Source organism: Ascaphus truei, chromosome 4 (genome assembly GCF_040206685.1).
Source record: "Ascaphus truei isolate aAscTru1 chromosome 4, aAscTru1.hap1, whole genome shotgun sequence".
In the NCBI taxonomy this organism is placed as follows: domain Eukaryota; kingdom Metazoa; phylum Chordata; class Amphibia; order Anura; family Ascaphidae; genus Ascaphus; species Ascaphus truei.
Window position 1 is genome coordinate 205,539,442 of NC_134486.1, and position 12,277 is coordinate 205,551,718.

Sequence of the window (12,277 nt, forward strand, 5' to 3'; positions counted from 1 at the left end):
TAATTTGTTTACACATACACATAAACTGCTCTTTTAGTATCATTAGTGTGTTTATATTAACATATTTCTCTTTTGTTTCCTTAGCTGTAAAAATAATATTTGTACATCAATGTTCATATATATATATATATATATATATATATATATATATATATATAAATATATATATATATACATATACACACACACACACACACACACACACACACACACACACACACACACACACACACAGTGGTTGACAAATCACCAAAAAATCTACTCGCCACACAAAAAAATCTACTCGCCACCTAGTACAGAGGCGGCACATTTTATTTGAGTGCGGCTAGCTCCGCAAGCCTGGGGATGCCCCGGCATGCTAGCCGCACTCCCTCGGCGTGCACGCGCGGTCACGCGTCATCGGGTGCCTGCGCCCCCTGCACGTGCGTCCAGGGCCCTGGTGTCCCGCGATGTGGGGGACGGCGGCAGGGGGTTCCGGCGGACCCGGCAGCAGGAGGGAGAAAGCCCCGATCGGAGGGCGCTCCTCCGTGTCTTCGGCGTGCGCCCGGCACCCTCTGGCGCGCGCCAGGTTACTGCTGCGGCCGAGAACGGGCAAATGCTCGAATAAACTCGGCCGCAGCAGTACCAAACGTGTGCTGCTTGGGCCAATATTTACTCGCCCGGGGGTTAAATCCACTCGCCCGGGGCGAGCAAATGTATAGGTTTGTCGAACATGGTTCCCTATAGGCATGAGCATACAGTTATATTTGCATATTTGCTTTCCTGTGGAGGGTTTTTGTCACTTTTCTTACTCACCATAACTTAACTCAGTATTATGGTATAGCCTATCCCATAGCCTCTCTTGCATTCCCAGTAAAATCAACCCCACACTGATGAGACCCATCAAGGTCGAAACAGCTATCTGTGGGTGGTTTTCTGGGTATGCACCTTAACCCTGGCTGTGCTCAAAGCTGTGACCATGCAGCAAGCTTAAGCCTATAGGGAACCATGTTAAAAATGGTTATTGAGGCAAAAAGTGACACTGTGTGCTCATTTGCATGTCATTTCTCAGAATCCCTTGCTGCAGTGGAAGTGCTGTATGCTGGGTGATTATGGGGAAAGGCGGGGTTGCAGACCTGCCTAAGACATGCAGATGAGCATACAGTTATATTTGCATATTTGCTTTCCTGTGGAGGGTTTTTGTCACTTTTTTTACTCACCATAACTTAACTCAGTATTATGGTTTATATATATATATAGTGTGTGTGTGTGTGTGTGTGTGTGTGTGTGTGTGTGTGTGTGTGTGTGTGTGTGTGTGTGTATTTAACATCGTGGCGAGCTCCTATTGGCCCAAGCAGCACACGTTTGGTACTAGGTGGCGAGTAGATTTTTTTTGTGTGGCGAGTAGATTTTTTGGTGATTTGTCGACCACATTATATATATATATATATATATATATATATATATATATATATATATATATATATATATATATATATATATTGTTTACATTTCACTAAAGTTTTTATTAAAGTTTTTTAATTGCTATGTGATTGTTGCATGACATGGTTGCTATATCCCCTCCCACAATAGACCTGGTTGGTGAGTTACTCTAAATTGTATGCCAATCAGGACTGGACGGGGGGGTATACACCAACTTTGGTTTACAAATGCATTTACTCCCTGATGAAGAGGCATGTTGGAGCCTTGAAACGCGTTGGAATGCAATTTTTGTGAGTTCTATTGAGTTTTATCCAGTCCTTTGAGCCCCTGGTGCGTTCATCTTATCCCCTCTGTTGTTCTGTCATTTTGGTGCGGCGACTTCAGTCATGTCATCCGAGCGCCGACGGAACTCCTGGTAACACATGCGGAGACAATGCCTGCAGTGGAGATACGCTGAGACCGACCAAGTCTGCATCTGGGGACTCTGATTTCGGGACTTATGTAATATCATTGCCCTCACCGCACCTACCTGTGGACCAGCCTTTTGTTACTACAGTGACCTGCAGACTGTCCTAGCCGGTGGAACCAGATGGTTGCTGATCCGTGACTATCCAGATCCCCGTGTGGTGTGGCGTATAGGTAATTTGTCCCATGACATGCTGTTTTAAATTTTCTTTGATGTACGCAGATTACCTATCCTTGGTTTAATAATATAATATATACTCTTGATAAACTTCACCATGAGTGTTGTGCGCTGTTTTCTTCTGTTTTATTTATTTGTCTAATGCATTTTAAATTTGTTGATAGGTTCATAAGACCTTCATTAAATATTATATTAAATATTTTATACTGATCCCCCGGTGCACTGAGTGCATATTTTATATAATCTTCTCCGACCCTTATTTAAAGGGCACTGTCCTGATCTTCATCATAAATAAGGGGTGGGGGGCTAGTCTGTTATATTACTTTATGGACATATCCCTATATACTCCCGCCGAGGCTCCTTGCCTCTTGTCCTCTAGGAACCTGACTCTCCAGAACCTTCATCCTATCTTGAATACTCCATTGTGACATCAGAATCCCTATTGCAACACAGGGTGAGGCCCAGCATACACTAACAAAAATAAACTGTGCGCTACTATCTAACTCCTACTTATAACTAATTAAAGTGCAGTGACTAAACCATATATAGACTATATAAACCACAATACCAAGTGAATAAGTGATTATATAATAAATTATATCATAACCGTGTGGTTGATAAGGGCGTCTGCTGCTATAAACATTGGGGGTGGCTCAGCACCCCACACACTCTAGGAAATGGAAACAAAAAGAAAACAGCGCACAACGCCAAATAGTGAAGCAAGTAATAAAAATGTATTACAATAATATTGGGGTATAAAATCTGCGTACATCAAATAAGGAATACATAAGCATTTAGTGTATATAACACTTGTTACCACTCCAGGATTGTAGACAGGGGAATCAGCTTTATCTGCAGGAGCCTCTGTGGTGGTTGTGGGGCACAGGATCCCTCATACACTCTTTGTCCAGCTGGAAGCTGCTTTCAGGGGAGTTCCTTAGCAGCAGTCTGGCTCAACTGCAGGTTCAAGCACTCACTGAAACAAAGTCTCAGGCGGCAGTATGCCTCTTCCAGAGGTTTTTCTTCTTTTCTTACAATCCTCCGTTTGCAGCAGTGACAGGGCAGTTCAGAGCCGATGGAGAGGCTCAGCAGACACTTCCGCAATTGCATGCACCTGCACGGCGTGCCACGATGTCGCTCCGTCACGTGATGTAGCGGGGTGACGTCACAGCTCCCGTGGCAATAAGGAAGGAGCAGAAGAAAGTCCTTCAGAGTCTCTACAGCGGCGCAATAACCGCTTCAATCAGCAAAAAAAACCCAAATGGTATTGAATACGATGCAGATACAGGGGATAATAAAAAACAATAAATTGGCATAAACTAAATACATCCAACGCGTTTCGTACATCTAAGTACTTCTTCAGGGAATAATTTTTGGCCATTACCCAGAGGTCTTAAATACCTCTCAGAGATGTCTCATTGGTCAGACTATTAAAGTTAGACCAATCATCTGAGCCATGGTCAAAGTGATAGGGAAGATATACTATTACTTTTAAAACATAAACGTTATTGACAAAACCTAAAAACACCAATCGACAAATAACTAACCTATAATCTAGCCTACCATAAATATATAAAACCTTGCTGGAATAAAAAGAAACACAGTATTAGTATATAAAAAATTTTTAAAATAGACATTTTATAATCCTTTACATATATATATAAAAAAAGATTAGCTAAAAATACAACAGGATAAAGTGCAGCAGGGAGAAGGGAAATAGAGTAAAAAGAGAGTGATAGCATGTCCCACGGGTCTATTATGGATATGGGCTAATGATTAAAGTTTAATACAGTGCCCAAATATCCACATCCTCATTAAGCCCCTTGGGGGACATGGTATCCAACTTATGTATCCAATAAGTCTCCTTGGAGGATAATGTTTTAACTCTATCCCCCCCTCTTCTATTGACTGGAATAAATTGAATCCCCTTAAAAGTAAGACTAGAAGGGTCTTTACCATGGTGTAATAAAAAGTGTCTTGAAACACTATGTTTTTCAAACCCAATTTTAATGTTCCTGACATGTTCCTGGATACGGATTTTAAGGCACCGTTTGGTTCTGCCGACGTATTGATATCCACATGCACATTCCAACAAGTATACAATGTGTGTGGAAGTACATAAAATAAAGTCATCAATATTAAAAACCTCTAATGTGTTATTGGATTTAAAGGTATGTTTTACAGGGTGTAGATACTTGCAAATACTGCATTTACCACAGGTATAATTACCTTTTGGTTTGGTGCCAAGCCATGTGTTAGATGTGGTAGTCTTACCACATACAAACACATCACTGGGTGCTAGTATATTCTTAATGTTTTTAGCTTTCCTATATATAAACCGTGGTTTAGTATCTAAATGAGATCCCAATATGGGATCTTTACACAATATGCCCCAGTGTTTACTAAAAACCTTCTCAATATCCCTATATACAGAATTATAGTTGGTGATGAAAGCCACATCTACCAAACCACCCTTATTTGATTGGATAGCGTTATTTCTTTTTTTATTATTATTTTGTATCAACAGTTCTTTACGATCCAAATCACGAACTCTTTTTATCTCTCTCTCTAAAAGTTCTTTGGGATACCCCCTCTCTCTAAACCTTGAAAATAATTTGTTTGCCTGTTGGTTAAAAACCTCTACACTACTGCAGTTACGTCTGAGTCTAACAAATTGCCCTCCTGGTATGTTTTTGATCCATGTGCTCTTGTGACTGCTATTTGCCATCAGCAAATTGCTGGTATCCACCTCCTTAAAGAAGGTCTCGGTTTCCACAATGCCATCCACTCGAGAGGTAAGTCTCAGATCTAAAAAGTCTATCTGTGTGGCATCCATTCTGTGTGTAAACTCGAGATTAAAATCATTTTTGTTCAGATCAGCCACAAATGCACTGGCCGAAACACAATCACCATCCCACACGCACAGGATGTCATCTATGTAGCGTTTCCACACAATGACATTCCTGTGGTGCGGGTTGTCGGGCACAAGAAACTGTGACTCCCACTTACCCACATACAGGTTCGCAAAACTGGGGGCAAATCTAGTGCCCATAGCGGTCCCGCAAACCTGCAGGTAGAAAGTGGAAAGAAACAGAAAATAATTATGTTTTAAAATAAAACTAATAGACTCAAGAATGAAGTTTCTATTCAATGGGTGTAATGCCTGATCATCCACCAAAAAGGAGTTGACCGCATCTAGCCCCTTTTGATGTGGTATGTTGGTATACAGGGCCTTTATATCGCATGTAATCCATACATAAGAACTCTTCCATTGAAAATCCTTAAATAAGTTTAAAACTGCCGTTGAATCTTTCAAATAAGAGGTTAATTTACCGACATAGGGTTGGAGAAAGAAATCCACATATTGGCTAAGGTTGGCTGTCATCGATTGTATACCTGACACAATAGGGCGTCCAGGAGGATCAACCAGAGCCTTGTGGATTTTCGGTAAATGATAAAAAATGGGGATCCTAGGGAATTCCGAGAATAAAAAGGAAAATTCCACCGTAGTGATAACAGAAAGGGCGAGTGCGTTTTCTAACAAGACCTTTAGCTCCTTCAAAAATTCAGCCGTCGGGTCTTTAGATAATTCTATATAAGACAGTTTGTCATTTAGTAGTCGTAAAGCTTCTTTTTCATAGTCACATCTATCTTGGACTACCACGCCCCCACCCTTATCTGCTTGTCTAATAATTAAATCAGTATTTGCTTTTAGATTCTTAAGGGCTATCGACTCGCTGTTACTGAGATTGTGCTTAATGTCACCTGACTTAAAATTATGGGATAGAGCATTAAAATCATTGATGACCATGTTAAAAAATGTATTAATGTGATGACCTTTGGAATGTGCAGGATAAAATTTGGATTGACTCTTAAAGTCAGTATGTCTGATCAGTAATTCTGTATCGGTGTTATTTGCAGAAACCGTTACGGCCTTACTATGATTAGTATCCATATCTTGTTTCAGGAAATGTCGCTTAAGGGTAATGTTGCGAGTAAATTTATGTAGATCTTTGAACAGTTGGAAGGAGCTTGGTCCACAAGCCTTCGAGAAGCTCAGACCCCTTCCAAGTATGCCCAATTGATCTTTACTTAAAACTGTAGAGGAGAGATTAAAGACACCTTTGTTAGCTACGGTGTTCCTTCCCAAGAGTACCCTCTTCTTTTGTGCTCTGGTCCCTCCTCGTGTTCCTCGTCTGACACATCCCTTATCTTTCTTTTCTCTTGTGGGGTATTCTGTATATCTTTTACAGTTTTCACCTTCCTTTCCAACCTTGTTCGAATTAGGTCTAAAAAAGAAGGTGAATCTGTATTTGGTTCCAGTCTAGCTGGGCGTTTAGGTGAGAGTTTGGGGGAGTTTCTGGGTGAGTATCTAGATGTTCTTACATGGGGGTTTTTGTATTCGTTCTCATAGTGTCTATATTGGCCTTGGGGCCTAGAGCCATATCTAAAACCCTCAATGTAATTTTTCCCTTTATAATTGGGATTCCGATACCCCTTGCCATAGTTAGAGCGTGATCGATCTCTGTTTGATCTATCATTTTCATTAGTTCTGCTCTCTCTCTTTTCGTCATAGGTGTGATAATTCTGATGTCTGTTTTTTGAATGTGCAGATCCCCCTCTCTCTTTTTTATTGGGGATATAATCATCACCTACTACCCTTCCTCTATCTTTTTTCGCCCAGTCTCTCTGTCTCCCTTGCTGATAGTCTAATTTATCTCTTAAGAATTTACTGTGTTTTGTTTTTAAAAGTTCATCTTCCTCATATTCTAACTTTACTTTAAGATCATGCTCAATCTCTGAGCAATCTGTATCTATAACTATAGGTTCTAATGCCTTAATTGCTTTTAAAATTAGAGAAAGAGATTTTAAAAAAGATGAACTTTTAAAAACAAAACACAGTAAATTCTTAAGAGATAAATTAGACTATCAGCAAGGGAGACAGAGAGACTGGGCGAAAAAAGATAGAGGAAGGGTAGTAGGTGATGATTATATCCCCAATAAAAAAGAGAGAGGGGGATCTGCACATTCAAAAAACAGACATCAGAATTATCACACCTATGACGAAAAGAGAGAGAGCAGAACTAATGAAAATGATAGATCAAACAGAGATCGATCACGCTCTAACTATGGCAAGGGGTATCGGAATCCCAATTATAAAGGGAAAAATTACATTGAGGGTTTTAGATATGGCTCTAGGCCCCAAGGCCAATATAGAAACTATGAGAACGAATACAAAAACCCCCATGTAAGAACATCTAGATACTCACCCAGAAACTCCCCCAAACTCTCACCTAAACGCCCAGCTAGACTGGAACCAAATACAGATTCACCTTCTTTTTTTGACCTAATTCGAACAAGGTTGGAAAGGAAGGTGAAAACTGTAAAAGATATACAGAATACCCCACAAGAGAAAAGAAAGATAAGGGATGTGTCAGACGAGGAACACGAGGAGGGACCAGAGCACAAAAGAAGAGGGTACTCTTGGGAAGGAACACCGTAGCTAACAAAGGTGTCTTTAATCTCTCCTCTACAGTTTTAAGTAAAGATCAATTGGGCATACTTGGAAGGGGTCTGAGCTTCTCGAAGGCTTGTGGACCAAGCTCCTTCCAACTGTTCAAAGATCTACATAAATTTACTCGCAACATTACCCTTAAGCGACATTTCCTGAAACAAGATATGGATACTAATCATAGTAAGGCCGTAACGGTTTCTGCAAATAACACCGATACAGAATTACTGATCAGACATACTGACTTTAAGAGTCAATCCAAATTTTATCCTGCACATTCCAAAGGTCATCACATTAATACATTTTTTAACATGGTCATCAATGATTTTAATGCTCTATCCCATAATTTTAAGTCAGGTGACATTAAGCACAATCTCAGTAACAGCGAGTCGATAGCCCTTAAGAATCTAAAAGCAAATACTGATTTAATTATTAGACAAGCAGATAAGGGTGGGGGCGTGGTAGTCCAAGATAGATGTGACTATGAAAAAGAAGCTTTACGACTACTAAATGACAAACTGTCTTATATAGAATTATCTAAAGACCCGACGGCTGAATTTTTGAAGGAGCTAAAGGTCTTGTTAGAAAACGCACTCGCCCTTTCTGTTATCACTACGGTGGAATTTTCCTTTTTATTCTCGGAATTCCCTAGGATCCCCATTTTTTATCATTTACCGAAAATCCACAAGGCTCTGGTTGATCCTCCTGGACGCCCTATTGTGTCAGGTATACAATCGATGACAGCCAACCTTAGCCAATATGTGGATTTCTTTCTCCAACCCTATGTCGGTAAATTAACCTCTTATTTGAAAGATTCAACGGCAGTTTTAAACTTATTTAAGGATTTTCAATGGAAGAGTTCTTATGTATGGATTACATGCGATATAAAGGCCCTGTATACCAACATACCACATCAAAAGGGGCTAGATGCGGTCAACTCCTTTTTGGTGGATGATCAGGCATTACACCCATTGAATAGAAACTTCATTCTTGAGTCTATTAGTTTTATTTTAAAACAGAATTATTTTCTGTTTCTTTCCACTTTCTACCTGCAGGTTTGCGGGACCGCTATGGGCACTAGATTTGCCCCCAGTTTTGCGAACCTGTATGTGGGTAAGTGGGAGTCACAGTTTCTTGTGCCCGACAACCCGCACCACAGGAATGTCATTGTGTGGAAACGCTACATAGATGACATCCTGTGCGTGTGGGATGGTGATTGTGTTTCGGCCAGTGCATTTGTGGCTGATCTGAACAAAAATGATTTTAATCTCGAGTTTACACACAGAATGGATGCCACACAGATAGACTTTTTAGATCTGAGACTTACCTCTCGAGTGGATGGCATTGTGGAAACCGAGACCTTCTTTAAGGAGGTGGATACCAGCAATTTGCTGATGGCAAATAGCAGTCACAAGAGCACATGGATCAAAAACATACCAGGAGGGCAATTTGTTAGACTCAGACGTAACTGCAGTAGTGTAGAGGTTTTTAACCAACAGGCAAACAAATTATTTTCAAGGTTTAGAGAGAGGGGGTATCCCAAAGAACTTTTAGAGAGAGAGATAAAAAGAGTTCGTGATTTGGATCGTAAAGAACTGTTGATACAAAATAATAATAAAAAAAGAAATAACGCTATCCAATCAAATAAGGGTGGTTTGGTAGATGTGGCTTTCATCACCAACTATAATTCTGTATATAGGGATATTGAGAAGGTTTTTAGTAAACACTGGGGCATATTGTGTAAAGATCCCATATTGGGATCTCATTTAGATACTAAACCACGGTTTATATATAGGAAAGCTAAAAACATTAAGAATATACTAGCACCCAGTGATGTGTTTGTATGTGGTAAGACTACCACATCTAACACATGGCTTGGCACCAAACCAAAAGGTAATTATACCTGTGGTAAATGCAGTATTTGCAAGTATCTACACCCTGTAAAACATACCTTTAAATCCAATAACACATTAGAGGTTTTTAATATTGATGACTTTATTTTATGTACTTCCACACACATTGTATACTTGTTGGAATGTGCATGTGGATATCAATACGTCGGCAGAACCAAACGGTGCCTTAAAATCCGTATCCAGGAACATGTCAGGAACATTAAAATTGGGTTTGAAAAACATAGTGTTTCAAGACACTTTTTATTACACCATGGTAAAGACCCTTCTAGTCTTACTTTTAAGGGGATTCAATTTATTCCAGTCAATAGAAGAGGTGGGGATAGAGTTAAAACATTATCCTCCAAGGAGACTTATTGGATACATAAGTTGGATACCATGTCCCCCAAGGGGCTTAATGAGGATGTGGATATTTGGGCACTGTATTAAACTTTAATCATTAGCCCATATCCATAATAGACCCGTGGGACATGCTATCACTCTCTTTTTACTCTATTTCCCTTCTCCCTGCTGCACTTTATCCTGTTGTATTTTTAGCTAATCTTTTTTTATATATATATGTAAAGGATTATAAAATGTCTATTTTAAAAAAAAATTATATACTAATACTGTGTTTCTTTTTATTCCAGCAAGGTTTTATATATTTATGGTAGGCTAGATTATAGGTTAGTTATTTGTCGATTGGTGTTTTTAGGTTTTGTCAATAAAGTTTATGTTTTAAAAGTAATAGTATATCTTCCCTATCACTTTGACCATGGCTCAGATGATTGGTCTAACTTTAATAGTCTGACCAATGAGACATCTCTGAGAGGTATTTAAGACCTCTGGGTAATGGCCAAAAATTATTCCCTGAAGAAGTACTTAGATGTACGAAACGCGTTGGATGTATTTAGTTTATGCCAATTTATTGTTTTTTATTATCCCCTGTATCTGCATCGTATTCAATACCATTTGGGTTTTTTTTGCTGATTGAAGCGGTTATTGCGCCGCTGTAGAGACTCTGAAGGACTTTCTTCTGCTCCTTCCTTATTGCCACGGGAGCTGTGACGTCACCCCGCTACATCACGTGACGGAGCGACATCGTGGCACGCCGTGCAGGTGCATGCAATTGCGGAAGTGTCTGCTGAGCCTCTCCATCGGCTCTGAACTGCCCTGTCACTGCTGCAAACGGAGGATTGTAAGAAAAGAAGAAAAACCTCTGGAAGAGGCATACTGCCGCCTGAGACTTTGTTTCAGTGAGTGCTTGAACCTGCAGTTGAGCCAGACTGCTGCTAAGGAACTCCCCTGAAAGCAGCTTCCAGCTGGACAAAGAGTGTATGAGGGATCCTGTGCCCCACAACCACCACAGAGGCTCCTGCAGATAAAGCTGATTCCCCTGTCTACAATCCTGGAGTGGTAACAAGTGTTATATACACTAAATGCTTATGTATTCCTTATTTGATGTACGCAGATTTTATACCCCAATATTATTGTAATACATTTTTATTACTTGCTTCACTATTTGGCGTTGTGCGCTGTTTTCTTTTTGTTTCCAGCATACACTAACCTGCTAGTACTAGTAACCCCTTACAAAAAAACAATGGTTCAGTCCTGTCTGGGACCTTAGACAGGTCCCAGAGATTAACAACATTTATACATTATTTTTTCCCCCGTTGATTCATTTGATCTTCATCGGGTGAAGTAATTATTTGATGCTATTTTTATGATACGTGCACAAGTCACTTTTTAGCTTTATTTATGTTTGTGGTGCGTGTTATTATAGCGAGAGAAAGAGGTAATTAACTAAATCCTTTGAGTACTGCGGAAAAGGCGATTTTAAATGTTATTTTTGAATTTAAAACCCTACTTAATGAGTTTTGTTTTGGTAACTCTGAACTATGACTAAATAGGCACTTAATGAGTTTTTCAATAGAAATATCAAGAAATTCCAAATGAGGAAGTGCATTTTAGTGAGTTTTTCCACACAAAACTCATTAAGTGCATTTTTTTTTTTGTAAATCTCTACAACGAGAGAGAGATGCATGTCGGAGCACTCTGGGTTAAGCAGCCAAACGTAAATATTAATGTACAGTAACTTAGATTTATGCGGGTAGAATTACCTCAGGCATCTGACATCTTAAAATTGATATATCACAATGTCCACAGCACTCTGATTTTTAGAAAAACAGGATATTTTTATTCACTCGATCAAAGTACAACAAATATAGAATCCGGGCGCCGTTTCTTGTTTAACCAACTTTGTCAAGCACCTGATGCATGGGTGAAGTGTGTACAGTATGTGGTAGATGGATATATCTATGTACATCTGTTATGATACTGGACATCTGGTAAAGGATCCTGGCACTACACAGGTTACTTAAAGGTCATCAAACCCTGGGAACAGTGTTCTGCCCATTCAGAATCTCCATTTGTGGGACCTTTCTAAATAGAACATGGTATATGAATCGCCATGGCTGGAAAAAAAAATCCATTTGTCCACTTGTCCAGATCAAGTGGAAATTTGGGCCATACCAGAAGAAAAATGTTTCCTTTTAATTGGACCGTACTCTGAAACTGCAGGGAGTTTGCCATCAATGCCCTACAATGTCTTGCGCTTGCCATTGCTGTTTTCTGCCTTTAAATTCAAAGCATTGTGGGTCACTAGATTCAAAGGGTCGGTGGTGAGTAACGGGCACGCTGCCTAAACACCCTACAGTTCATGCACACGGTCCAATGAAAAGGAAGCTACATTTTTCCGTTTTGGGCTGGTTGACATTAGTAAGGTGCAAACAATAGTCTTAATTATTTGAG

General features: G+C 39.8%; 1 protein-coding gene across 5 annotated transcripts in view; it reads left to right on the forward strand.

Annotated features, from left to right (window-relative positions):
* Positions 1-12,277, forward strand: part of B3GALNT2 (beta-1,3-N-acetylgalactosaminyltransferase 2) — an 87,178-nt gene that overhangs the window by 58,316 nt on the left and 16,585 nt on the right. The gene's annotated exons all lie outside the window — the stretch shown is intronic.